This window comes from Triticum dicoccoides, chromosome 2B (assembly GCF_002162155.2).
Source record: "Triticum dicoccoides isolate Atlit2015 ecotype Zavitan chromosome 2B, WEW_v2.0, whole genome shotgun sequence".
Classification (NCBI taxonomy): Eukaryota; Viridiplantae; Streptophyta; class Magnoliopsida; order Poales; family Poaceae; genus Triticum; species Triticum dicoccoides.
This window is the reverse complement of record NC_041383.1, coordinates 124,221,917-124,249,605: the sequence shown is the minus strand read 5'-3', so window position 1 is coordinate 124,249,605 and position 27,689 is coordinate 124,221,917. Positions and strand designations below refer to the sequence as shown.

Here is a 27,689-nt window from a genome sequence, read left to right as displayed (position 1 = left end):
ATTCACACTCACATGCTTACTTTGCATGAAAAACGCCTTACCCCCCGCTATTTTCTTCAACACCTCGACTTCCTGGAGGGCCTTATAGGCTTCGGCCTTAGCGGCTTTGGCACTCTCAATAGCCGTCGCAAGCTTGGACTCTCGAGTCTTCGAGTCATGCTCCAAACTCTCATGTTTTTCCATGAGAGCCTGGAGCTCTTGCTGTACCTCCGCCACCTGCGCCTCCTGCTTCTCTCGCTCGGTGCGTTCCGCGGCCACATTACGTTCGGCCGTGGACACCGCCTCCTTCAGGGTCGCCACCTCGTTAGTGGCCCCTGCAATACCCGCGTTATCCTTGTCATTCTTCTTGCAACCAAAATCCTTTTCTATAAGGTACAATTTTAATAAGGTGTTACTCACCTTCCTTGTCCTCGAGCTGCTTCTTGGCATGGTCGAGCTCGTTCTCAGACCGCTCGAGGCTTTGCTTCAAAGCATTGACATCCACAGTCAATGCGGCAGAGGTCAGCAGCGCATCCTGCAATCTCATATTGACATATTTTTTATGACTCATGCGTATATCTTTTTAGATCATCAGTCCGGCTTTTCTTTCCGAACACTGAACCGAGCATCAGGGGCTACTGTCTATGCGGTACTTTTTTACATATATCAAAATTCTTACCTCAAAGCCTGTTAGAAGGCTGCTGCAGGCTTCGGTCAGCTCGCTCTTGGCGAGCTGAACCTTCTGAATCACCGCACTCATAACAGTGTGGTGTTCCTCTTTGATAGAGGCGCCATTGAGCGCCTCCAACAAGCTATCCGGCGCCTCTGGTTGGACGGAAGCTGCCGGTGTCACGGTCTTGCCCTTCTTACGAAGGGGCCGCCCGCCGGACTCCGGAGCCACTATGGGTTCCGGGGCCGAGTCCGATGCAAAGTCCGGGAGGTTGTTCTACGACACCTCCGGGGCCTCCTCCTCCTGGCGGGTCCCTTCCCGGGATCCCACCTCGGCATCGTCCGCATCACGGGGGGTGGAGGCGGTCGGAAGAGAATCCATATCCGATGCACCCAAGGACCCGCTCGACGAAGCGGGAAGATCATCCTTGGGCGGACTGCAGGGTTGTATGCGGCATTAGAAAGACATTACGTGGCGAAAAGAAAAACCATGAAGTTATTCGGGAGTCCGGATACTTACGATCTCGCCAGGGGCTTGGCCCTTGGAGTCCAGTCCTCGTCGTCGTCGCTGGCGTTGGCAGAGCAGTCCGGGGAAAGAGTTTTTCCCTTCTTGGACCCTTCGCCCCCCCTCGTTGGGGAGGCCTTCCTTTTCTTCCCTCCCCCCGCTGGGGGAGGGGCTTTCTTCTTCTCCTCCTCACCTTTGTGAGAGGAGTCTGCCTTAGAGTCATCACCCAATAGCACCTGAAAACGGGAACTCTTCCGAGTGCCCGTGGCCTTCTTCTTGGCCTTCTTCTCCGGCACCACGTGGGGTGCCGGAGCCAGCAGCCCCGTTAAGCGGGCGTCTGCTGGGTCCTCTGGTAATGGGGCCGGACAGATAGTCTGTTCGGCCTTCTTCAGCCAGCCCTGTCAAAGGAAAGGGAGTTTAGATCCCGCATAGAGTCAAACTACGGAAAACAAACGTCCCGTAAAGGACAAAATCACTTACCTTGTCAGCCGGACGCTGCGAGCTGAATCCGCGATCTTCGGTAGCGGATGCGGGAGCCTCGGCGCCCTTGAACAGCACCTTCCAGACATCTTCGTACGTAGTGTCGAAGAGCCCGCTCAAAGTCTGGTGCTGCGCCGGATCGAACTCCCACATGTTGAAGCCCCGTCGTTGGCATGGGAGAATCCGGTGGATGAGCATGACCTGGACTACGTTGACAAGCTTGAGCTTCTTGTCCACTAGCTTTTGGATGCAGGCTTGGAGTCCGGTCAGCTCCTCCGAATCACCCCATGTCCGCCGCTCTCTTTCTAGGAGGTGAGCCATGTGGGGGTGCCAGATCTAAATTCGGGGGCCGCTGCCCATTCAGGGTCACGCGGCTCGGTGATGTAGAACCACCCCGATTGCCACCCCTTAATGGTTTCCACAAAAGTGCCTTCAAGCCAAGTAACGTGGGACATCCTGCCCACCATGGCGCCTCCGCACTCCGCTTGACTACCCTTCACAACCTTCGGTTTGATACTGAAGGTCTTGAGCCACAAGCCGAAGTAGGGCTGGATGCAGAGGAAGGCCTCACACACGACGATAAACGCCGAGATGTTGAGGATGAAATTCGGGACCAGATCATGGAAATCCAGGCCGTAGTAGAACATGAGCCCCCGGACAAAGGGATGGAGTGGGAAGCCCAGTCCGCGGAGGAAATGGGGACGAAATACTATCCTCTCATGGGGCCTGGGGGTGGGGATGAGCTCTCCCTCGTCGGGGAGCCGATGCGCGATGTTGCTGGACAAATATTCGGCGCTGCGTAGCTTCTGGATGTGCCCCTCCGTGACGGAGGAGGCCATCCACTTGCCTCCCGCTCCGGACATATTTGGAGGAGGTTGAGGTGAGATGTGCGGACTTGGGCGCTGGAGCTCGAGTTCGCGGAGATGGATAAGCCAAGGAGGAAGAAGGCGCAGGTAAAAGGGTTGGATCTTTATCCCTTTATATGGGCAGACAAAAACATGTGTCCTCACCGGCCTGATAAAACTCGCTTATCTCCCAAGCGCCGCAATCAATGGGCGCGGTTGGGTTACCCACGTTCGTATTTATGAGAATCCCGGAATAAGGGGAACACGATCTCTGCTTCGACAAGACGTGCCAAGGAAACCGCTTCGCTAAACGCGCTGGGGTGGTACAATAAAAACAATTTGAGTAAAGTCTTGGTAGTGGTGTGATGTCACGCCATCAAATACGTCAGCAGATTGAACTTGTGTAAATATTATTCTCTCTACGGTTGTACGTGGAATTTATTTTGCAGAGCCGGACACTATCCTGGGGTTCATAATCTTCTGTAAATTATTCGGAGGAGGAACCCGCCTTGCAATGTCGAAGACAATATGCGCGTCGGACTCGTCGTCATTGAAGTCTGGTTCAGGGGCTACTGAGGGAGTCCTGGACTAGGGGGTGTCCGGACAGCCGAACTATCATCATCGGCCGGACTCCAAGACTATGAAGATACAAGATTGAAGACTTCGTCCCGTGTCCGGATGGGACTTTCCTTGGCGTGGAAGGCAAGCTTGGCGATACGGATATGTAGATCTCCTACCATTGTAACCGACTCTGTGTAACCCTAGCCCTCTCCGGTGTCTATATAAACCGGATGGCTTTAGTCCGTAGGACGAAAAACAATCATACCATAGGCTAGCTTCTAGGGTTTAGCCTCCTTGATCTCGTGGTAGATCTACTCTTGTAACACACATCATCAATATTAATCAAGCAGGACGTAGGGTTTTACCTCCATCAAGAGGGCCCGAACCTGGGTAAAACATCGTGTCCCTTGTCTCCTGTTACCATCCGCCTAGACGCACAGTTCGGGACCCCCTACCCGAGATCCGCCGGTTTTGACACCGACAGCAACCTAACCCCACAAAGAACTCTCACGAAGACCATGGGTTAGTACACAAAGCGTAATTGACCATGCTTACCATACCATGGGATCGCTTGATCCCTCTCGGTACATCTTCTATGCTTTGTGTGTTGATCAACTTGATTCATTCTTTGACTTAGTCTTGATCAACCTTGAATCTTTCCAACTCTCTTCATTTGGATGATGTCTTGAAGGTAAACATGAATGATCACACACTCTTCTTCTTCAAGACATGCTTGCAATAAGCTCAACACTCACATGACCAATCTTTGGATAATTCCTTAATAGCACCTTGGTCAACTCATAAACTCCTTGAAACCAACACATGGACTTCAAGAAAAACCTATGGACAAAACCTTCAAATATAACTCAAGGAAACCATTAGTCCATAGAGATTGTCATCAATTACCAAAACCACACATGGGGGCACCACATGTCCTTTCACTTCTTCACAGGTGCCGGCCTTACTTCATATCGCCAGATGAGGGCCCCGCCTTGCGCCACACTCTACTGCCATCGACGGCAGCCGGAGACCGAGGACGCCGCCGATGGGGTAGAGCGGTCGTCAGCGGTTCCCCTGATGACCACGGGTCCTCTGTCGGGGGTAGGCCCTGAGGCACCTCCCCGGCAGAGGGCCTACCTCCTGAGGACGCCTTGTTCCGAACGCCGTGGTGGTGATGCCGGATCTCGGCCCCTCTCCTGCAGCCCCCGGCGCCCTCCTCCTGAGGGGTAGGAAGCTGCTGGATTGGGGTAGCCATCCGCCACGATGACCTGTAGCTCCTGCGACCCATGGTTAGCGTATGCCTGCTCCTGAGGAATTAGCGGTACCCGATAATCGCTGCCTCCAGCGTGGTCGACGGGGCTTTCCCGGGGCTCCTGAAAGAGCTCAGCTTCGGGTGTTCCTTCCCCCCAGCTTGGGCCGAGGAGCGAGCTAGGGTCTTCCTCCAGCGCGTGCCCTTGATCCATCATGTGGGGCACATACTCTTCCGGGGCCGCCACCCCGAATGCTTCGCTGTAGTGCCCCGTGTGCCATGCAGCCCTGCTTGAGGCTCCCACCTGGGGGCAGTAGCGCGGTGGCCCACTGGGACCGTGGGCTGTGACGAGTCCTCCTTCGTTGGCCGGGGGAGGAGGCGGCACTGTTGGTGGCCAGGCGCTGACGGCCAGGGTGGTGTTGGAGTGGCCCTGGGACCCGCTCGAGGCGGTGCGGGCGCGTGTGGGGCCTCCGAGCGATCCTCCTTGGGCCTGAGGCGGCAGCTGGGTGCAGAAGGGGTGAGCCCCCGAGGCGGCCGAGCCCAGGAGCTCTGCCACCCGCCCTCTAGCAGCCTGCATTGCAGTAGCTCTCGAGCTACCGTGAGCGCAGCCCTTGAGTTCACCTGCTCTCGCCGTGAGTACGGCGCCGCGACCGCGGCGTGGCTCGAGGCCCTGGCTGCCGACCGCACCTGCCACGGCGTGAGAGCTGGTGCCGCTTGACCGTGTCGCCCGCAGCCCGCAGCGCCCTGCGGACCGCGGGCTGCCTGGGGCGCAGGGTTGAGGTTGCCCTGGGTAGGCGACTCTGCGCGGGCGGGCCATGCCGCCCAGGGATCGGGATTGCCCGTTGGGTCGCCAGACATGTTGATGATGATGCGACGGGCGGCGAAACATGAGGCGACGGAAGGCGGATTCCGGTGCACCCCTACCTGGCGCGCCAAATGCCGGATTTCGGGTTCCGGCAGACCCTTGAGGTTCGAACACTGGGGTGCGCGCGGAAATCACACCCCCAGCCTACTCATGTCTCACCGCCTCGCTAGGATCTAAAACTACACGAAGAACAACACAAAGGACACGAGATTAATACTGGTTCAGGCCACCATTGTGGTGTAATACCCTACTCCAGTTTGTGGTGTGGTGGATTGCCTCTGGGGCTGATGAGGAACAGTACAAGGGAAGAACAGCCTCGCGAGGATCTGTTCTTATGGCGGTGTTGGTTAAGGTTCTACTCTCTGACTGATTTCTAGACTAGATGCCGATGATCTCTCCCCTTTACCCTAGGGGTGGCTAGCCCTATTTATAGGCGGAGGCCCTGGGCCTCTTCCCAAATATTGAGCAGGAAGGTCGCCAACAATTGGCCATTTTGAAGGGGGACATCTAGTACACTTATCCTGACTAAAGTTGGTCCTCGCCTGCCAAAGACCCTGACGATGACGCTGGCTTGGGCTCCACGATGACCTCCGCTCTGCCATCCTGCTGGTCTTGCACTACAAAGATCCCGGTCTATTGCAACAAAAAAATTCGTCGCAATACATGCCGATTCGTGGCGATAAGTACCTATTGCCACGAAAAATATTCGTTGGCAGCCGTTGCGACTGGACACATGGTAATAGCTTATTGCCACAAAAAACAATCTTGGCAATAAAGTGTTCTATTAGAACAACCATGTGGGAAGTCGCCACATGTTTTCCCATGGCAACACTCACCTGATGCCACAATTTGCTTTGTGGAGATAGCTTTAATGCAACATGTAACGAATCATGGCGACTAATAGCTCGTGGCGATAGACTTTTGTGGCAACCACCTATGCCAACGGCTCTCGATTCGTGGTGCATACTCTTCCGTGGCAATAGTCAATTGTGGCAATAAACTATAACAACAATCCTTATTTTCATCGCATTAGGCATTTTGCCACAAACAGTTACACTTGTGAAATTAACTTATGGCAACAAATATTCTAGTCGTCGTAACAGGAAATTGCAACATACTAGTTTTGGTGGTGATAAATAGGTATCACCACAGGTGAAATGTTTGTAGCGAGAAACTATTGCGACAATTTAAATTTTCGTGGTGCTAACATGTGGCAACCAAAAGTGGGTTGTGGCAATAGCCTATTGCAACCTAAAAAAAATACAAGCATTTAATTACAACATTCAAAACCATACGTATAATATGTAGATTCATAAAATTCATAATTCTCATAGCAAATATCCATCAAATGAGACTCAAATGTAGTTTAGCCATCCTAATTAAGTGCCAAGACTAAATTGTCTGTGATCTAGAGTCCAGTCGAGCTAGTTCTTTGGATCCTGCAATCAAGAAATAAAAAAATAGTTCTAGTTAATGAGTCAAACATAACATACGCCATACAATTATTCCAGCCCCATTGTTAAAAAGAATTGTTGCTAGACTAACTAGAGTAATACTGCGTCAGCAAGCATGCAACCGAAGGATCCAAACAGCTTTACAAGTGTAAATGTCTAAAGCATATGCACAAGTACATATACTAAAAGCTTCCGCTACTGATTTAAGTTGTGACTCGATCTATAGTTGTTAAGTTCATGTCCTTAGCTAGCACATATTCATTTTGTTTAAGTTGTAACTCGATGCAACAACAATGCATGGTGAAAGAAAAGAAGCAGCTAGCTAATTATGAAGGCCAATGGCATGCTCGCTTGAAAGTGGACCATGAGTTTCAGTTTCTTTATTTTCAACTTCTTGACATGCTTTGTCCTAAAAACGGAAAGAACAATTATAGGTGCAGCATCAATATTGACACTATAAAAGATGAAACAAAAATAACATGATCCAACGCATTAATAATCCCAGCTAATGAAGAAGCATGCTGAATGCACATCATTAAATAACTATAGAATAACTAAAAGTCAGTGTACTCACATAGACATCCTAGGACTCTGTTAGACCATGTTCCATTCTTTGTGTGGGTGTGTTCCCACAGAGCAATCCAATCCGGCTCTTCTCCAGTTTCCGAGTTTCTCTGCAAGTAATATAGCAATGAGATGCTTGAAACATGAAACCATAGTTAGCAGCGAGGCATACATATTTAGTTACACCCATACCTTCTCAAAACTTAGTTGCGAGTAAGGTTTTGATCCAATTATGTGTGTTGTCTTCTATTTCTTACGATTACCAGTGTTCTTTCGGTTGCGTTCCTATCAATTCATCGAAACCAAATATAACCTGAAAAGCAATTTCACCTTAACACATAGTAGACAAAGAGTGATCTTAGAGATAACCTGAAATTATGAATCAATGACAAAGTAGTCAATCATCCATTCCCACTATTCTGATTGTAAATCTTCCGGCAGATTAGCCAATATAGCTGCATCTGTTTTGTATGCCTTGTAAGTGGAGCTTATAGTTGATCGCCAGCCTCTATATCGCTCTTTCGCAATTTTGAGAACTTTTTCTTCTGTTTCTGGTGTATCTTCCAGGTCCCATCTGTCCTGTAAAGCAGACAGCAAATGAATATACATAAGCAATGCATTATCCATGGTAAAATAAGATAACACATGTGAAAAAGGTTGTATGCACTATGATATGAGCAACAATGAGTCTATGGATGGTAGGGTGAATGTCCGACCACGTCCTCACTCGAATGAGCAGTTTTGACGGTTTAGCAATTTAACCCATACCAGGATTTTATGCATTATAGCAAATGCTAGAGACAACTTAAATGACATAAACAATTTACCAGATCTGGGTTGTCCATGTTCGTTTGTGTATGTTGTTATACTTTTCATCCTTGTTAAGACAACATAGCCTTTCCTTCCTGCACACAAAAACAATCAAGGGACTTAGCATTAACAAAGCATTGATGTTGTACAGCATTCAGATAGGTGAATATGAAGTAAGGATGTTGTGTACCATGAGCATCCTTCCTAGAATTCATCATTGTGCCCTGGTGTAGGCAATATCAGAATCTGAGCGTAAAGCGGGCATAAAATCAAATCAGTTTAACAAAAAATCATGAAAAAAGGAAAAACTATGTTGGGAACCTCCAATAAAATCAAATTAGTTTTACTTTGTCACTCGAACTCAAGAAACATGCATGTGAGACAAGCAAGCTAAATACAGCAGCAAAAGTTGAACCAGATTTTACAGATAAACGGCGCAGGTATGTTCAGGGGCCCCCATCATGTAGGCAGCTACTGCAATGCTAGGTAAGTTGGACTAGGATACGACAAAATCAAAGCACGGCACCATTCTGAATAATAGTCAATTTGCAGAATGAGTTTATCTACCATCTGATTCCATACACCCCAGCTTCAAAAAGTCATGTATAAGTGATGATCATTTAGCAGGAAATGTAATTTTCTCTCTTAGCTAGTCTTATTGCACATACAGAGTTGAAACATGATCAAATATATTACTCACAGCTTGATGCCCACAAATACATTGAACATTGTACTATGAAACATTATGTGATTCTACTCTCAATGGCACACTGAAACGCTTTTAAGAGATTCAGATGGCTCACTGAAACTAGGAAATATACAGAATAACCTATATATTATGCAGTTTGGTCTTTCTCCAGAACTACTGCATCTACATTACAGTTTCTGCAAATTTGCATCTCTGGTATATGAAGTTCTAAATATGAAAAGCTCGTGAAGAAAAATCACAGGCATGAACAGATATAACTGGATATGTAGCCAGCACATGGAAATTTTTGCATCCTACCAGTTAAGATCTGGAGGAGGTGCTAGGTAACTGGAGTCAACCGGGACAGGCGTTGCCTATGTTGGAAGAGGAATGGCGGGCGGCTCCTCAGCAGCAGTCGGGGCCGCGGATCCTCGGGCGGACAGTCCTACTGCTTCCCGGCGCGGGGGATCCTTGGCGGCGGATGGCGCTGCTGCTCCTCGGTGGCGGACGATGCTCCTCCGTCGCGGACGGCGCTTCTGCTACTGCAGGCTAAGCGAAGGGAGACCGAGGGTCAGTGGTGGTGCGAGGGGACCGGCCGGCTGGTTCTGCCGGCGGTGCGCAAGTCGGGGGTGGCGGCGCGCAGGTCGGGTGGCGGTACAGAGCAGGGTTAGGTTTACATGTGTGTTGTGTGTGGGCGGCGCGTGAGAGAGAGAGAGAGGATGTGAGATTGATAGGCCTTTAGTGTGCAATTCGGCCTTTTCACGTAGCGCGCCCACGGCGGGAAATACACTTTGGTTGCTGGTTGTATATACATCCTATATGAATATTTTTTTAATAATTAAAAAAAAGTCAAAATAGTTCAGAAGTTTTTTAGAATAAAATTGACTTACTTTTGCACTAGTATATATTTTTCCAAGAAAAAATAACCAACGTTGACTTCATAACGAAAAAGACAAAATTTATTTGCTATTATAGGTCACTATTCATACTATATTGGCCAAAATTTTGTCTTTTTTGAGCAGAAGTCAAAGAGGGATTTTCTTTTGTGAAAATTTTCTCACATATACAATGTAAGGTCAAGTTTATTTCAAAAATATTTTCAGATTTTTTTGAATTTTTGTTGAATTACTAAAAAATCCATATAGGGTGTATATGTCCCCTACAAATCAACAACACACCGTCTATCAGCGAAGGTTGTAACTGTCGACAGAAATTAGGTCGATGCTTTGTTGAAGCTTTGGCGACAGATGATGTGTCATAAGACTGCATAACAGTGATAATCCGTGTGTCGATATAGATTGAGACAAAAGGAGTATCGGCGTTGTACACTTATACCAACATATGCATGTTGTTATTATGGTGTCGTGGTGTAGTGTCTCTAGCGTATAAGTAGTTCGACATGACCAATCCATGGCATCATATGTTTAGAGGATACCATATTTTGCATTGTTGTTGTCATGGAGTGTTTTCAAGTCAGGACAGCGCGAGTTGCAGCCTGGTAGGGGTGGCCGTCGCATGGAAGTAGGGGTCGCGACCGGTGCTAGCGTGTTGTCGCCGGACGACCCGGTTGCAGGTACAACCAGGTTTGCACTACAATTTCGAAAGTTATTTTAGAAAGCAGCAAAAACTTGGCCAGTTTTAAACTACAACTCACATAAACCTCATGTGACCCTCACTTTAAAACTACTAGGTTATTACTCTTGCCTTGAAACACAAGTACAAATGGGATGGTTTGATGAGACGATCGATCTATGTCAGTCTCGATCTCACATTTTGATGTTGAGATGGGGTGATCTCAACATCTTTCATCTTACCGGACAGTCCGTGCAGGGTTCTTCCGCACCAGAGTAGGTCCAACATAATCATGTCATTTTTGTTTCAACGAAAACCATAAAGATTCAGCTATGTAAATTAACAACCAAACCAATTTTGTTTTGAGATCTTTTGTGTTAGGAACGTGTTCTTTCATCATTGATCTACATCTGTGAATCTTTGTTTACTCCGTAATTGCCATGAAAAAAATTCAAACTTGGGATATATGTCAAATATTTGTGCCCTTGCCCGTCAGATCCGTCCTCCATCGGATCCACGCACGAGGGAGCGACGGAGCACTGCCGCCGCTGCCGTTGGCCAGGCTTCATCCGGTCACGCCCTCTAGCAGCGACAGGGGAGGGGAGGAGCGAGCGGTAGGGTGTTGTGAGGCGTCTAGGGATCCCTCCTGTCGTCATCCGCGGGTCGCGCCACCTGGTGCTTGGGACCACAGATCTGGTGAGATCGCCGTCGCAACCAAGACCCAGCACACCCCACCATCGGAGGCCACATTCGCGTCACCCGCCTCCAAACGTAGCTGCTAGGAAGCCGGGCCGCGTTGCCGCGACCCTCCGCATCGCTACGCCCTTGCCCGTCAGACCCGTCCCGCATCGGATCCACGTGCGAGGGGGCGAAGGAGCCCTGCCGCCGCCGTCCTTGTTGGAATCTCATGGTCTAGTTGCTATATCTAGTTCTACTGGTATAATGATGCTACTGTTGTAGTTTAATTTAAAAAAATCATCTAATTTGAAAACATTTCTTCGAATTTAAAAAAACTAATCAATTTAAAAAAAATCATTCAATTTGAAAAAAATTCATTGATTTTTTTTAAAGTTAAAAAATTAGAAAAAAGATTGTCAATTTTGAAAAAAGGTTCACGAATTGAGTAAGAGTTCAAGGATTTTGAAAACAAGGTCCATCGGTTTTGAAAAATAGTACATGAATTTGAAAGGAATCCGCGCATTTAGGAAAAATGAACTTTTTTCCAAAATGAACTTATTTTAATTTGATGAACTTTTTCCAAATTCGATGAAATTTGTTTGATATTTTATGATCTTTTTTAATACAATTTTGAATTAGGGTCATTTTTAAATTTGTGATTTTTTTTGAAAATCAGTGAACTTTTTCTAAAAATTGATAAACTTCTGTTTTCATATTCAATGAACTTTTTTCTAATTCGTGAACTGTATTTTGAATACTTAAAGTTTTTATAATTAATGATTTTCTAATATCTGTGAACTTTGAATTTTTCTTCATATTTTTTCCAAAAAAATGACGCTTTTCAAAAATGTATGTGCAGTAAATAGCGCGGCTACAGAAGTACGTATAGATCTCGAGTTGTAATCTATCATTAGGTGCTATTAGCTTAAATGGTTAGGCAACGTGCGCCCTAACAGAATAGCCGAAGATCAAATCCTCATGGTAGTAAATGTTTTTGAGCTTTTTCCAAGCTACAGATTTGCTTCCTTTTCCTGGGCCGGCCCACCAGGTGCGGCAGCGGGCTCCTTGTAAACCGGCAGATCCTATTTGACGCCTGCAGGCGTCAAAAGGATGACCCTTCGCTGCAGATAGTCACCACATGGGCGGGCCCACTTACGATTAGGTTTGGTGCTGTTTCCTTGTTTCTTGGGTTTTTTCTTTTACGTTTCCTCTTTTACTTTCTGTTTCTGTTCTTCTTCTCTTTATTGCATATTATATAAAAAGATCACCAAGTATTACAAAAACAAATCATCGTATTAAGAAAAGGTTCATTGTATACCATGAAATAGTTCACCTTGTATTATAAAAATGTTCATCATGTATTACAAAAATGTTCATCATAGATTATAAAAAATTTAAACGTATGTTTCAAAATGTATTGTGTATTAAAATTTTGTCCATCGTATATTAAGACCTTGTTCAACGTATACTATAAAATGTTCATTTTGAGTAATTTTTTTGTTCAGTATGTTTTGCAAAAATTTAACTGTATTTTAAAATTTTTTGAACGTATATCATAAAAATGTTGAATGCAACTTTTAAGGATTTGCGGCTGTACATTTGTACTTTAATGTTTCCGCTGCGTTTGTAACGTTCAACCACGCTAGCTTGTCTGGCTAGCCTCGCTAGAATCCTGCGTGAGGTCGGGTGTTCGATCCCGTGCATTTGCTTCTTTTTGTTTCAAATTTTTGCCTACCGCGTGATAATTTTTGTTCGCGCGTCGCTTCAGCGAAGCTGCGACGATCGGACGCTCCGGTTTCCCACGGGCATCGCGATGTCCCGACTCGCTAAAGCGAGCCAGCACAAGGACCAGCCCACCACGCGCGCGGGAAGCACCTGCCTGTTTTCTGTTTCGTTTCTATTCACGTTTTTTCTTTTTTCTTTGTCTTTATACTTTAAAATATTTAAATATATATATTGAAAACACATTTTAAAAAGTGTTGGACAATAATTTCAAAATTGTTGAATAAGATATTAAACAAGAATTTGGAAAATGTTGAACAAGTATTTGAAAATATTGAATAAGTATTATAAATGTTGAACTACTATCTGAAAAATGCCGAATAAGCATTACAAAATGTTGAACGAGTATACGAAAAATATTGGACAATTATTTGAAAACAATGTTGGTCGGGTGTTCGATCCCATGCATTTGCTTCTTTTTGTTTCAAATTTTTGCCTACCGCGTGATAATTTTTGTTCGCGCGTCGCTTCAGCGAAGCTGCGACGATCGGACGCTCCGGTTTCCCACGGGCATCGCGATGTCCCGACTCGCTAAAGCGAGCCAGCACAAGGACCAGCCCACCACGCGCGTGGGAAGCACCTGCCTGTTTTCTGTTTCGTTTCTATTCATGTTTTTTCTTTTTTCTTTGTGTTTATACTTTAAAATATTTAAATATATATATTGAAAACACATTTTAAAAAGTGTTGAACAATAATTTCAAAATTGTTGAATAAGATATTAAACAAGAATTTGGAAAATGTTGAACAAGTATTTGAAAATATTGAATAAGTATTATAAATGTTGAACTACTATCTGAAAAATGTCGAATAAGCATTACAAAATGTTGAACGAGTATACGAAAAATATTGGACAATTATTTGAAAACAATGTTCAACAAGCATTTAAAAGAAAGTTGAACAATAATTTAAGAAAATGTTGATCATGTATATAAAAATGTTGAATAAGTACTTTTAAAATGTTAGACAAGAATTTTTAAAAAGGTTGAACATGTATTTAAGAAAATGTTGACCATGTATATAAAAATGTTGAATAAGTATTTTAAAATGTTGAAAAAGAATTTGAATAAAATCTTGAACAGGCATTTGAAAAAGGGTGATCATGTATATAAAAATGTTGAATAAGTGTTTGAAAATTGTTGAAAAAATATTTGAATAAAATATTGAACAAGTATTTGAAAAAGGGTGGTCATGTATATAAAAATGTTGACTTAGTGTTTGAAAAATGTTGAACAAGTATTTGAAAAATGGTGAATGAGTATTTGAAAACATGTTGATCATGTATATAAAAATATTGAACATGTATTGAAAAAATGTTGGATGTGTATTAGAAAAATGTTGTTGACGTAAACAAAATATGTAGAATAATAACCAAAAGAACAAAGAAAACGAAAAATAAAGTAAACAAAAGAAAACAGAAATGAAAAGAACGAAGAAACAAAGTGCAAACAAAAATGAAAAAATGGAGAAGAAGAAAGAAAAAGATAACAAAAAAAGAAACAAAAACTCAAAGAAAGCCGGCTCTAGTCGCGTCAAGTAGAGAGCGCACCTTCAAAATGCCAGGAAAACGAGGTTACCGTAGTGGTAACAGAATCCGCCGTTGTCGTCGGACACCAGGGAACGAAACCTGATTTTTTCCTTTAACTCGCTCTTTTTCTTACTTACTACACGCACAAAATGGGCCAGCCCAATACGAATTAGGGAGATGAAAAACCTTCAGCGAGAGCATCCCGTGGAATCGCTTAAAGCGAAAAATAGTCGCTGCACGTTTCCACTATATATTCGGGCGACGGCGAGGTTTGTCGTACCACATAACCTCGCGCGTACCAGATATTTATCTGAGACCGCTCCACTATCACCAACATTTGCACAGCCTATTGGTCTGAACCCTGATCCTCAACACTGAGGACAAGCGATCAATCCCTGCCCAGGCGAAAGCATCCACATTTTTTTGGGTTACTGCACGGTGGCCGACCCCACCTGTCATCGCCCCTGGAGGTCATCGTGGATTACACCCGCGCCAGTCAGCCCCGGCGAGGCGCCGGGCCCGCAGGTCTGCGACTGCGGCTATAGAAGTCCTCGGTCAGATTCAGCTCTAGATCTGGATTTGGCAATTTTCATACCAGGGACCCTCTATTTTCGATTTCCATCTCACAAGTCCCTGTTTTGGCAGAAAACACTCTAGTTTTAAAATGAGAACAACTTGGCCATTTCAAATCTAAATTTAACAAATTAAATGTGTATTCCTATCAAGAGAGTGTGTTCTATCCATTTATAAACCTTTTTCATTGTTTTGGTTAATTGAAATTGGTGCAATTAAAATATATTTTAATTACTCCTTAAAGCTTGCAAAAATCATAACTTAATACCTATAAATTTGAATAATATCTTTTTCCATGGTTATACTTGTAACTAATGCAACGTCACACCGATGTTGCATTATCTTTCTAAATATTACCACAAATAGTTATTATGTTGAAATACATAGTCTCTATTACAACAAAATGGTTGCCTCGCGCAACGGAATTTGTTTGTCGCAATATCGCTACCATATTGCAACGCCAATGCAGTTTGTTGCAATAGTTAGCCACTTTTTGCAACAATATTTGTAACTAATGCAACGTCATGCCGATGTTGCAATATCTTTCTGAATATTGCCGCGAATAGTTATGTTGTTGAAATACCTAGTCTCTATTACAACAGAATGACTACCCTCGCGCAACGGAATTTGTTTGTCGCAATACCTCTACCATATTGCAACGCAAATACAGTTTGTTGCAATATGAGGCCTCTATTGCAACAAAGTTAGTATTTATCGCGACCAAACTAAGTTATGGCAATATGTGCGGCCTATTACCACAACCGGAGAATTTGTGGTAATATTGCATTTTATTGCAATGAAACATAGTTGTAGCAATAAATTTTATTGCAATAAACGGAGCCAATGCGCGATGTTGCTGGACAAATATTCGGTGTTGCGTAGCTTCTGGATGTGCCCCTCCGTGACGGAGGAGGCCATCCACTTGCCTCCCGCTCCGGACATAGTTGGAGGAGGTTGAGGTGAGATGTGCGGACTTGGGCGCTGGAGCTCGAGTTCGCGGAGATGGATAAGCCAAGGAGGAAGAAGGCGCAGGTAAAAGGGTTGGATCTTTATCCCTTTATATGGGCAGACAAAAACATGTGTCCTCACCGGTCTGATAAAACTCGCTTATCTCCCAAGCGCCGCAATCAATGGGCGCGGTTGGGTTACCCACGTTCGTATTTATGAGAATCCCGGAATAAGGGGAACACGATCTCTGCTTCGACAAGACGTGCCAAGGAAACCGCTTCGCTAAACGCGCTGGGGTGGTACAATAAAAACAATTTGAGTAAAGTCTTAGTAGTGGTGTGATGTCACGCCATCAAATACGTCAGCAGATTGAACTTGTGTAAATATTATTCTCTCTACGGTTGTACGTGGAATTTATTTTGCAGAGCCGGACACTATCCTGGGGTTCATAATCTTCTGTAAATTATTCGGAGGAGGAACCCGCCTTGCAATGTCGAAGACAATATGCGCGCCGGACTCGTCGTCATTGAAGCCTGGTTCAGGGGCTACTGAGGGAGTCCTGGACTAGGGGGTGTCCGGACAGCCGAACTATCATCATCGGCCGGACTCCAAGACTATGAAGATACAAGATTGAAGACTTCGTCCCGTGTCCGGATGGGACTTTCCTTGGCGTGGAAGGCAAGCTTGGCGATACGGATATGTAGATCTCCTACCATTGTAACCGACTCTCACCCTAGCCCTCTCCGGTGTCTATATAAACCGGATGGCTTTAGTCCGTAGGACGAAAAACAATCATACCATAGGCTAGCTTCTAGGGTTTAGCCTCCTTGATCTCGTGGTAGATCTACTCTTGTAACACACATCATCAATATTAATCAAGCAGGACGTAGGGTTTTACCTCCATCAAGAGGGCCCGAACCTGGGTAAAACATCGTGTCCCTTGTCTCCTGTTACCATCCGCCTAGACGCACAGTTCGGGACCCCCTACCCGAGATCCGCCGGTTTTGACACCGACAGCAACCTAACCCCACAAAGAACTCTCACGAAGACCATGGATTAGTACACAAAGCGTAATTGACCATGCTTACCATACCATGGGATCGCTTGATCCCTCTCGGTACATCTTCTATGCTTTGTGTGTTGATCAACTTGATTCATTCTTTGACTTAGTCTTGATCAACCTTGAATCTTTCCAACTCTCTTCATTTGGATGATGTCTTGAAGGTAAACATGAATGATCACACACTCTTCTTCTTCAAGACATGCTTGCAATAAGCTCAACACTCACATGACCAATCTTTGGATAATTCCTTAATAGCACCTTGGTCAACTCATAAACTCCTTGAAACCAACACATGGACTTCAAGAAAAACCTATGGACAAAACCTTCAAATATAACTCAAGGCAACCATTAGTCATAGAGATTGTCATTAATTACCAAAACCACACATGGGGGCACCACATGTCCTTTCACTTCTTCACAGGTACCGGCCTTGCTTCATATCGCCAGATGAGGGCCCCGCCTTGCGCCACACTCTAGTGCCATCGACGGCAGCCGGAGACCGAGGACCACGGGTCCTCTGCCGGGGGTAGGCCCTGAGGCACCTCCCCGGCAGAGGGCCTACCTCCTGAGGACGCCTTGTTCCGAACGTCGTGGTGGTGATGCCGGATCTCGGCCCCTCTCCTGCAGCCCCCGGCGCCCTCCTCCTGAGGGGTAGGAAGCTGCTGGATTGGGGTAGCCATCCGCCGCGATGACCTGTAGCTCCCGCGACCCATGGTTAGCGTATGCCTGCTCCTGAGGAATTAGCGGTACCCGATAATCGCTGCCTCCAGCGCGGTCGACGGGGCTTTCCCGGGGCTCCTGAAAGAGCTCGGCTTCGGGTGTTCCTTCCCCCCAGCTTGGGCCAAGGAGCGAGCTAGGGTCTTCCTCCTCCGCGTGCCCTTGATCCATCATGTGGGGCACATACTCTTCCGGGGCCGCCACCCCGAATGCTTCGCTGTAGTGCCCCGTGTGTCATGCAGCCCTGCTTGAGGCTCCCACCTGGGGGCAGTAGCGCGGCGGCCCACTGGGACCGTGGGCTGTGACGAGTCCTCCTTCGTTGGTCGGGGGCGGAGGCGGCACTGTTGGTGGCCAGGCGCTGACGGCCAGGGTGGTGTTGGAGTGGCCCTGGGACCCGCTCGGGGCGGTGCGAGCGCACGTGGGGCCTCCGTGCGATCCTCCTTGGGCCTGAGGCGGCAGCTGGGTGCAGAAGGGGTGAGCCCCCGAGGCGGCCGAGCCCAGGAGCTCTGCCACCCGCTCCAGTAACACGTCGCGGCCGCCCTCTAGCAGCCTGCATTGTAGTAGCTCTCGAGCTACCGTGAGCGCAGCCCTTGAGTTCACCTGCTCTCGCCGTGAGTACGGCACCGCGACCGCGGCGTGGCTCGAGGCCCTGGCTGCCGACCGCACCTGCCACGGCGTGAGAGCTGGTGCCGCTTGACCGCGTCGCCCGCAGCCTGCAGCGCCCTACGGACTGCGGGCTGCCTGGGGCGCAGGGTTGAGGTTGCCCTGGGTAGGCGACTCTGCGTGGGCGGGCCATGCCGCCCAGGGATCGGGATTGCCCGTTGGGTCGCCAGACATGTTGATGATGATGCGACGGGCGGCGAAACATGAGGCGACGGAAGGCGGATTCCGGTGCACCCCTACCTGGCGCGCCAAATGCCGGATTTCGGGTTCCGGTAGACCCTTGAGGTTCGAACACTGGGGTGCGCGCGGAAATCACACCCCCAGCCTACTCATGTCTCACCGCCTCGCTAGGATCTAAAACTACACGAAGAACAACACAAAGGACACGAGATTTATACTGGTTCAGGCCACCATTGTGGTGTAATACCCTACTCCAGTTTGTGGTGTGGGGGATTGCCTCTGGGGCTGATGAGGAACAGTACAAGGGAAGAACAGCCTCGCGAGGATCTGTTCTTATGGCGGTGTTGGTTAAGGTTCTACTCTCTGACTGATTTCTAGACTAGATGTCGATGATCTCTCCCCTCTACCCTAGGGGTGGCTAGCCCTATTTATAGGCGGAGGCCCTGGGCCTCTTCCCAAATATTGAGCGGGAAGGGCGCCAACAATTGGCCATTTTGAAGGGGAACATCTAGTACACTTATCCTGACTAAAGTTGGTCCTCGCCTGCCAAAGACCCTGACGATGACGCTGGCTTGGGCTCCACGATGACCTCCGCTCTGCCGTCCTGCTGGTCTTGGTCTTGTTACACCGAAATGGTTACCTTTGCTTGATACCCTTGCATGCGCTTGCCCCCTTTGCACCAAAGGGGAAACAAGGACTGCGCAGGCCGGCGCCCGCCTGGCCTTGGTCGTCACGGCTTGCGTCACGGGCACCTCGTGAGGTACCCCGCCTTGATCTCTCTACCTCCTCGCAAGCCAGCCTGACGAGGCCGTGCCCGAGGAAGCCTCATGTCGTCCTTCCCCGCGAGGCTTGGCCCCTCGCGAGGGTCTCGAGCATGTGCTGACGAAGATGGGCCGTACTGGGCCTCTCCTTGAGCCACGCTGTAGGCCGCAGGCAGGCAAGTCTGGGTACCCCCATTCCCAGAACGCCAACACGAACCACTTCCTCGCCAATCGCCTTCCTCTTCTCCGCAGCAGAACGTCAGAGATGCTCTTTGACATGTTTGGCCTTGGAGTCGACACGCAAACGGTGCCCATCCAGTCCCCTGGGCACACCTGTCATGTCAGACGGTTTCCATGCAAAGATGTCCGAGTTCTCACGGAGGAACTGGATGAGCGTGGCTTCCTATTTGCTGTCGAGTATCATTGAGATGTTGGTCGGAGCAGTTGTGGGATCCTCTGGGTGGATGTGAACTGGTTTCGTCTCGCCGGCCGACTGAAATGCAGACTCAGAAGCAGGCTTCTTAGAACCGAGCAAATCACTCGGATCAGCATTCTTCTTATACTCTTCTAGCTCCACCGCTGTCATCTGCTCATCAGCAATCTTGGATCCCTTTTGGAGGCATTCCTCGGCTCTCTGCCTATTTCCAGTGACAGTAATCATGCCCTTGGTTCCGAGCATCTTCAGCTGGAGGTACACGTAACACGGGCAGGCCATGAAACGAGCATACGCTGGTCGATTAGAATAGCATGATAGGTACTGTGAAAATCTACCACTTCAAACGTCAACTTTTTCTTGCGAAAATTCTTCGAGTCACCAAAAACCACATCTAAAGCAATCTGCCCGAGTGATTTCGCCTTCTTCCCAGGGATGACCCCGTGAAACTGCATGTTGCTTTCACTGAGGTAGGACATCGGAATGCCCATCCCCTGGAGGGTCTCAGCATACAAAATGTTCAAACCACTGCCGCCATCCATAAGAACTTTGTGCAATCGAGTGCCTCTGACAACTGGGTCGACCACCAAAGCCTGCCGCCCCGGGGTAGCAATGTGAGATGGGTGATCCGACTAGTCGAAGGTGATGTGAGTCTTTGACCACTTGAGGTACGTTGTAGTTGCCGGAGCAACCATGTTCACCTCTCGGTTGATGACTTTCAGTCGACTTTTGCTCTCAACATCAGCAAAAAATCACGGAAGTAGCATTGACCTTCGGGTAATCTTCTGCCTTTTATTCGTCCTCATCCTTGTTAGAGCCCTTTTCACTCTGCTGACATTCACGGAACTGTTGAAAGAGGAGTTTGCACTGTTGAGTGGTGTGCTTGGGCAAAATTAGGTTACCCTCCTCATATTTCTTCATGTGGATGGCACGCGGTAGATCCAAAACATCTGGACCGAACTGATCTCTTTTCTTCTTAGGAACCCATTGCTCTTTTGCTTTCCCTTTGAATTTGCCTGGAGGAGCAACCACTGCGGCTTCGGCCTGACCACTGTGTTTTTGTTTCCGACTGGAATTCCCACCTCCGGTGTCAGGATATGTAGCTTTTCCTTTGCCATTGTAGAGTCGGTCTTCTTCTTTGCCATTCACATATCGAGTGTCTATCTCCATCATTCGGTTCAGAGTCATGGCCCCGAATCGACCAAATTCCAATATGAGCTCTCTATAACAGACGCCCTCCTTGAAGGCGCAAATCGTTGGGTGCTCTGAAACATTATCCAGCACATGGTGAAGTGTGGTCCAACGTTGGATGTACTCTCTCAAAGTTTCACTCGGCTTCTGGACACAATGTTGCAACTCCGTTAGACTAGCAGGTTGCTTGCATTTTCATTCTTAAGACATGTCAATTTCATATTCTCCTCCCACTTCTCATCCTCTTCCTTCCACTTCAGATCCATAGTTATCGTCACCATCATATGTTCTCCACACGATCACAAATATGCGTTCACTCTCCCTTTGTCTCGTCATGCTTCTTCACAACAATTGATGTCATGACAGCAGTACGACACTTGTTGTGTATTAATTACCACCTATCTTACACACTTTCCCATTGTCGATGCATATCCAAACATGATCCATGCCCCCCCCCCCCAAAAAAAACATTTTTTTGCAACCCTCTAAGGTTCATTGGAGATCCCATCATTTTATGTCTCCAACAAGCTTCGAGGTTGCTCTGGGTCGATCGCAGGACACTGGTTTGCTAGTCTCGTATCGCTTGTGCCTCTGTCTAGATTTGCAAGTTAGTGAGGCCCCACCCCCCGTGTTTCCCAAGATGAAGACAAGTAGCTACACCGTGACAAGTGCTTCCGTGCATGAACACAATGTGCAAGTCGTCTGCGCCGGTGAATATGTTGTGTTAGTAAATCTTTATTTATTCGGGGTCCGTATTATATTCGTCCTATAATAAAGTTTGTTATTCATGTTAGGATTTAATTATTAGAGATAATCCTTGTTGTAAATAACAGCATGCACAGGATCCTCTTGAGGCAACCGCCGCCTCGTTCGTGCGGGAGCCTCTCCAGGCAACCGTCGCATCCGCTCCTCGCATCCCCTCGAACAGGCGCATCTTCTCATAAGCGCCGATTCCCCCTGTACTCCCTCCGTTTTTATTTAGTTCGCATATTAGCTTTGGTCAAAGTCAAGCTTTACAAATTTTGACCAAGTTTATAAATAAAAATATTAAGATATACAATAACAAATCAACAACATTAGATTTATTATTGAATGTACTTTCATATTGTATAAATTTATTATGATAAATGTCTATATTGTTTGGAAAACGCTCAACATCCACCGGCAGATTTTCTCTGGCTCATCCGCCGTGTCCCACGGACGACACGTGTCCCAGTGGACTAGCGCACCGCTTCGCGTGCTGTGTTGCCTTATCTTCTCGTCTGATTACTTCCAGCCACATCTTGCCTTCTTCCTTTCTTCCCCAAAATCATCCAGCCTTCAAGCTCAGAAGGGAGGCGCGAGGGAAGGCGACGACAACGACATAATTCCGCCGGTTGTGGGCACCCGGCCACGATGGAGCGACAAGGCTGGTCGGGCCCGAGCGGTCGGTGAACGTGAGGCTAGGACCACGGTGTAGTCATCCCTGGCGGATGATGCCCGTTCGCCTCGCCACCCCTGCCGCAGCGCGAGCCCGCCGAAGGTCCCTGTCACCGGCGGCGAAGCAGGCACATTCGTTGTTTCAGGAATTGTTTCTGCAACGCGGCCGTTGTTTCAGGAATTGTTTCTGCAATCTCCAAAATTTTGCAACATGGTAGTTGTTTCTGCAACGCAGCCGTTGTTTCAGGAATTGCTTCTGCAACGCGGCCCTTGTTTCGGGAATTGTTTCTGCAACGCGATCATTATTTCAGGACTGTTTTCTGCGATGCAGCCGTTGTTTCTGCAACTGGTTTGTTGTTTCAGGAATTAATGTGTTGGGAAGGCGACGAGGCGCGTGCGAAGAGTTAGATCGCAGGGCGCAGATCTGCAGGGGGGCGGGGGCAAGAGTGCTATTGTTTCTGCAACAGAGCAGTTCTTGAACTAGTACATGCGGGGCACGAGCAGTAGATCGGGCAGTTATCAGATCGGACATCCAACGGCCGTCAAGGCGACAGATGAAATCAGAAAATCGTCACCCATATTGTTTTCTATAAACTTGGTCAAACTTTATAAAATTTGACTTCAATCAACTCTAATATACAGAGTAAATAAAAACTGAGGGAGTATAAATGTGTGATCATTAATGGAATAAGACACTTCGATCAAATCATTCTTTCACACGTTATCAGCACTTGTCTCTGCCCAGAGCACGCATAGGCAAATCACGCCGGTGACAGTCGCCGGAAAAGAGAGCCAGAAGGGAAGAAAGGAAAAGGTGAGAGGATGCCTCGTGGTCTCCTGTCCTTCTTCCTGCACCTTGTTCGTAGCGGCGGTACACGCCGACAGGGCCGTCGCCGTCGCCATGGTGTTGGCGGACTTCGCCGCCACAACCGCCACGCCCGTGATCTGCGCCGGTTCGGAGGCCGCCGGAACGGTTTCCGTCGCCTTGGACCACGTCTTGGACATGGCGCCCGAGGTCGCGATGGTGCTGGGCCTTCTAATGCTCCGCCCGAACCGGCCATGCGCCACTTCCGGCCTGGATTCTTGCCGGACCGGCCGCTCCAAACCTGTACGCGGACGAGGTACTGGAGCCCGCGGACGACGCAGTGGACGTCGACGTTGAGCCGGAACTTGCGGCTCCTCCACCACCGCGTCCGTGCCCGGTGCATGGTTGGGGCCATGGATGGTCCTGCAGCCACCCCCGCCACAAGATTACGAGGTCCAGGAGGAGGCCGAACCTGCGCCGCCTGTGCCGCCCGCGGAGCCCGCGCAGCCGGACTCCCCGCGTCTTCCATCTCCGACGCCGGCGCACGAGGCGGCCGGCGCTGGGGCTTCTTCGTCGAGCGCTAGCCTCGGGCTGCGCCTCCCCGCGCGGGCTGCTGCACTCGGGGACGTCTTCGACAACTGGGCGAGCAGCTCCACTGGCCCATCGGCGCCCCGCTGCTGGCACATAGTGCCGCGGGCCGAGCTGCAACGCAGCCGCACGGTGGTTCTCGGACTGGCCAACGGCCACTCCAATGGCGCCGCACGGTGGTTCTCGGACTGGCCAACGGCCACTCCAATGGCGTCGCCAACGGCGTCGCACCTGGGACGCAGCTTCTGGTGGATCTTCTTCAGAGGAGGAAGATGCTGCGCCGCGCCGGTGAGGCAGTCGCTGGTGGCGGAGATTGGTGGTAGTGGTGCAGACGGCCACCGCTCGAGTTGGATTGGGGACGATTTGTCGATGGGAACGAAGTATCCCGTCGCCTCCCCTTATCCACTCGTGCGTGTGTATGGCTGTTGGACAGCCAGCACACTAGCCACTAATCCATGCTACTAGATGGAAAGTGCGGCTTGCCGCACCCCGCACCCATGCTGGATGCGGTCATATCAAACCTGGTAGGAAATGCCACATCTGACACTCCTAGCCATATCCAACCTGGTAACAACAAAATTTGAGCATTGCATATAAAATAGAACATAGCAAGATATAAGTTACGCAAAAGCATCATTCATGAACCGACCCAAAAAAATTAAACACCTATAATGCCTCAGTTTTGATGGGACCTTAACCAAAAGAGGTATAGCAATCAAAGATGTAGTAGATGTCCTAACATTCGATATTACTCAAAAGAGTTGAAGATGGTAGTTAGTTATAGCAGTAACGGTCCAATACGTCAATGCTTATTACATGTCTCTAGTGCATATGTTCAATGCTTATTACATGTCACTGGTGCATTTGTTCAAAAATACAACATGAGATACCTGAACAATGGAGATTAATGTACCAAAATCAGGCCATAGTAGTGGCTGTCCCAGATAACTTACGTACACTGCCTTTATACAGCATAGTAATAAACCATAGTTGACTATTAGATCGATAGCTTTGTCCAGCGGCTTTGTCATCCAGTTTGCTTGGTGTTGCAATGTATGGATCTGATGCAGTGTAGAGAAAGTTCATCGGCTGACATCACCAAAAGGAGGAGCTTAGATGGGCATTGGAACTTCTCAAATTCACTATGGAAGTCTTCGAGCACTCCGAGTAATGTGTCACTCTTGCCTTTTACTCTGCAAGCACGGCCACACCCCTCCTCCCAAAGAAGCTGCAAAAATGGAACCACCATGCCCGTGTGCATATATAAATAATTGTAATTTTTTGTTCAAGATAATGCCACATAGACAATAAATTGCCCATCCCTATGCATATATATTCTCATCTTAGATAGGATCATATCATTTAGTAGCGCGTAACACAAGATAACAAACCAAGGTAAATAAATTGCCTTCTCAAGATTTTAAGATTAAAGCATAACTGAATTTAGATATCCTATTGTGGATAATATAAGATTTAACAAAAGGCTTGCCGGTCCTTCAATTTTTTAGTTTTTTAATAGAGTTAAAAATACATAGAAACAAAGATTTGACTGGATGCTACTGTAAAAAATGATGCGACGAAGAGATGGTAAAAGCTCCAGGTTAAGAAAATCAGGAAAATGCTTCATCTTAATTACTTTGTTCGCCAGGCTTGGCTGCAAAGCATACGTGCGAGAGCAAATTTTCTTGATAATCATTATATAGAAATAGTGGCTTAGCACACCACTAAATTGTTGTTTTAGAGAGTAATTACCCATGTCGAGAACCTATATGTGAACTAATATGAGAACAAAGAACATGGATATATATATAGCTACTAATACTCATGATCACCAAGATCTGTACGTGCAAAACACATTAGGCAGCACACAAACAAAATAGTGTCAAATTGTGAGAAAATGATCAAAAGAAAAATGACACATAACCAAGATGACACTAATTCAAGCTAACCGTCATACTTCGACGAAAAGCATACAAATGTGGATAGTAATGTGACATTGAAAAAAATTCAAAGCACTTAAGCAGGTAAAGAATAATATGGGAAACCAAACATAATCTTTACTTGTGTTTTCTATAAAAATGGCTAAAAATTCATAGCAATTAACAGTGAGGGATACACTAATGAGGGAACTCTGAAAATGGATAAATCACCTCACATATTCTTTACTTGTGTGTTTCTATAAAAAACAATCTGTATTTATTAGTTAAAGGCCTTCACAATATAGTCGATTTCATGTTGAGCTCCTATCCCTTCCCATCTACACTGATGATAGCAGAAATATTTAAAATTAGCAAAACAAACTAAAACTAATAAGTTTTGTGCAGAAGGACAAAGGACTGATAGCACAAATATTTTAAACCGGCAAATTTAACTCCTTATATAATGCGCAGACCTGAGCTAGAGTCTAAAATGAATATATATTCATAAAAGGGTTACTATCACCTACACTGTACAGAGGAAGAACTAATTAAGGACATATATTTTGGCCCCTAACATTAAAAAAATCAAGGAATGCACATCAAGGATATTCTGATTTACATGGAATATTATAAACATATAAGTCATAACAAATTATAGCAAGAACACAATCTGCAATTCCGCATCAAGATGGTATAGCTTGCAATAAACTCCCAAATGACTGGTTTATGGAAAAAGATTAAACAACACAAATGCCCAATAACAACAAGGCACATGAATCAATTCAGCAGTTGGCACACTTATGCAACAGAAATTTTAAGATATATCCAAAGCAAGAGGGTCATGGCTGTAACCTCAGCAAAGGGCCATGCGCTCAAAAGCATAAATTAGAAGAAAGCACATACATCTCAAGGGAATGTAGTCAGTAAGCTTGTTTTTTATGTTGATAGTGACAGGTGTTTGTTCAACCACTACCTTTAATTGATGGTATTTCTGTGTGGAACCTTTATAGCAAAGAATAAAATTGTCTGACTAATGTACCCCAACCCCCTATTGGAATAGTCCTGCTATCTAAGGGAATATGATGGCTACAGTACAATGTTTATCAGAGGCATCCTAGTTATTTTGTTCCAAGCCTGTCACTGGGTGCATCCAGAGGAAGAAGCCACCAGCTTCAGGAGTTCAGCAAAGCACGACCATGTCCAACATTAGCACTACAATTTCATTAAAGGAGCTAGCTTGATTGTCTCCAAAACTGTGCAATGGAAACACCCTGAAGGTACAAACAAACACCGACTACTACAAAAATAATTTGATCATGTGTGTGTCGGCAAGCATGTCTTTATTATCTCTTTTCTACATAGTAATCAAGGACAAAATACTATTCTTGAAACAAACCTACTTAAGTAATTTGGCTGCAAAATAAAATATTTGTAGCCCGATAATTAAGCTACATATTAGTCTACAACTTGCTTGGATTTTCATCGAATACTTCTCAGTTCTGAATTTAGAAATGGTGTGACTGCAATTTCCAAACCAATGAAGCCTGGCAATTCATTAATATGGCCACTTCATCTGAACAACTCATATTACAATACATAGCTTTATATAAGAATTTTGGAATCATACTTTAATTGGTTATACATGGTTAGCTTACAGAAAACACTTAATTTGCAAATAAATTTCTAATACAGTTGCAATAAAAAATGAATCCTTTGATATCTTCAGCATGGTGTTGGGATGCAGTTTCAGGACCGGCCAACTCCCAATCCCCGTTCTTCTTCGTAGACAGGGGTGGTTGGGATCCATGTAGTAGTACAGTGTCCGATCCGAGACGTGGATGGGATGGGAGTAGTTGGGTGCAGATTGTACATGGAGGGCCGTGGAGTCGTGGGCGACCTTGTAGTCCTCGTAGAGGAAGTAGCCGCCACCCGCCGCGGCCGCAAAGAGGGACTCCAGCCTAACCCGCAGCATGGACCACATCCTTCTCCTTGCTGCCCATCTCAGCCGTTGAGGTCCCACCCGAACCGTCAGGCGCAGCCAGTGGCGACAGCGCAGTCTGCCTGGCCTCCAACTATGGATCACGCATTCAATTTTTTGCAAGCAAAATACCCGGATAGAAACAACTCCATCATCCATCGATGCATCGTCTATCTATTCCAGGCAGGTTTTAGCATCACACAACATACCGTAGCTAAGAATGGA

General features: G+C 46.8%; 2 long non-coding RNA genes and 1 pseudogene across 7 annotated transcripts in view; all 3 read right to left on the bottom strand.

The window, feature by feature from the left end:
• Positions 1-6,235: 6,235 nt before the first annotated feature.
• Positions 6,236-9,357, bottom strand: LOC119362537. Of its 2 annotated transcripts, XR_005173463.1 has the most exons (7): positions 8,988-9,356; positions 8,172-8,227; positions 7,999-8,076; positions 7,541-7,750; positions 7,364-7,456; positions 7,182-7,281; positions 6,237-6,592 (listed from the first exon to the last, which is right to left on the bottom strand). It is a non-coding gene; the product is annotated as an uncharacterized LOC119362537 (long non-coding RNA). The 2 variants fall into 2 exon arrangements; XR_005173462.1 differs by having other exon boundaries at positions 6,236-6,592; positions 7,364-7,750; positions 8,988-9,357.
• Positions 9,358-22,731: 13,374 nt separating this feature from the next.
• Positions 22,732-23,424, bottom strand: LOC119362535 (annotated as a pseudogene).
• Positions 23,425-23,662: 238 nt separating this feature from the next.
• The window catches only part of LOC119362536, a 7,927-nt gene continuing 3,900 nt past the window's right edge, over positions 23,663-27,689 (bottom strand). For 3 of the 5 annotated variants that reach the window (XR_005173459.1, XR_005173460.1, XR_005173457.1), the window contains one exon: positions 24,292-24,795. This is a non-coding gene — a long non-coding RNA (uncharacterized LOC119362536). Of the gene's footprint in view, positions 24,132-24,291; positions 24,796-27,522; positions 27,548-27,689 lie in introns of those variants that run through there. The other 2 variants (XR_005173458.1, XR_005173461.1) reach the window with 2 other exon arrangements.